This window comes from Macrotis lagotis, chromosome 8 (assembly GCF_037893015.1).
Source record: "Macrotis lagotis isolate mMagLag1 chromosome 8, bilby.v1.9.chrom.fasta, whole genome shotgun sequence".
Classification (NCBI taxonomy): Eukaryota; Metazoa; Chordata; class Mammalia; order Peramelemorphia; family Peramelidae; genus Macrotis; species Macrotis lagotis.
In genome coordinates, this window is record NC_133665.1 from 53,377,855 (window position 1) to 53,379,005 (window position 1,151).

Here is a 1,151-nt window from a genome sequence, read left to right on the forward strand (position 1 = left end):
ATAAAGGTGATGGTTTGAATAAGGCCCTGGGGCTAGGCTGAAATTGGAGCTCATATCACTGGGGTGAGAGGGGGAGCCAGGTCTGAAAGGGGAGACCTGGTCCCTCCCTCCTCTCTTCACCCCTTCACCCCAGGGTGCTGGGGAAGGGCTGGAAATGATGGGGGGAAGTGGGAAGGAGGGCTTCGTGATTGATAAAGCTAATGATCAGAAACAAGGCACCTGGTATAGAATAAATTCTGGGGGGGGCTCTGAAGGGGAGGTCGGGGGGTAAGGGAGGGCATCCAGGAGTCCCCTAGAGGCAGAGCCTCCCTTGTCATGTGGTGCTTCAGGGTCTAGTCCTTCCCCTTCCCTTTCTTGGCTCTGAGCTTGGCCTTGGCCTCGAGGGTGCAGGGCTTGGTCACCTGGATGGGCTCCTGACACTGGGCATTTTAGAGGGCCTTCTTCAAGGTTCCCTGGTGGGTTTTGGTGCCAGTATTGCTATCACAGGCGCCCCAACTCTCAAATTTGTATTTACAGTCGACTGAACTCCTTTTTCCAGTTGCAGGGGACCTTACACTTGAGGCACCGGGTCTCCCCAACCACAGCTGCCCTCTCGGAAGCCCAGGCCGCAGTCCTTGGTGCTGGGGGTGCAGGGGCCCCAGGACCACTCCTCGTACTCGAAGCTGCCCTTCTTGCCCTTGTCTTTCTTTTTCTTTGCAGCCCCGGGGGCGAGGGCCAGGAGGGCCAGGAGTGTGAGCACAAGGAAACTTTGGAGCTGCATCTCGGCCCGGCCCGGCACCGCTGCTGCTCCGCTGAGGCTCCGGGGCTCCTGGCTGCAGGGTGGTCGCTGCTCTGGCTCCGCCGTGCCCCAGGCCCGCCCCAGCCCCCTAGCATGCTATTTTCTTCAGCATTTTTTTGGATTTCCTTGACTAAACTGCTGACTTCATTTTCATGTTTTTCCTGCATCTCTCTCATTTCTTTTCCCAGTTTTTCTTCTAACTCCCTCATTTGATTTTCAGTCTTTTTTGAGCTTTGTCATAGCCTGAGCCCAATTTCTGTTTTTCTTGGAGTCTTTAGATGCAGGAGCTTGTGCTTCCTCATCTTCAGACTGAGTGTTTTGATCCTTCTTGGGCTCATTTGCAAAATATTTCTCAGTGGTTTTCCTCTTATTT

The 1,151-nt window shown here is 54.5% G+C and overlaps 1 pseudogene; it reads right to left on the reverse strand.

The window, feature by feature from the left end:
- Positions 1 to 270: 270 nt before the first annotated feature.
- On the reverse strand, positions 271 to 760 carry LOC141494807 (midkine-like; annotated as a pseudogene).
- Positions 761 to 1,151: the final 391 nt, after the last annotated feature.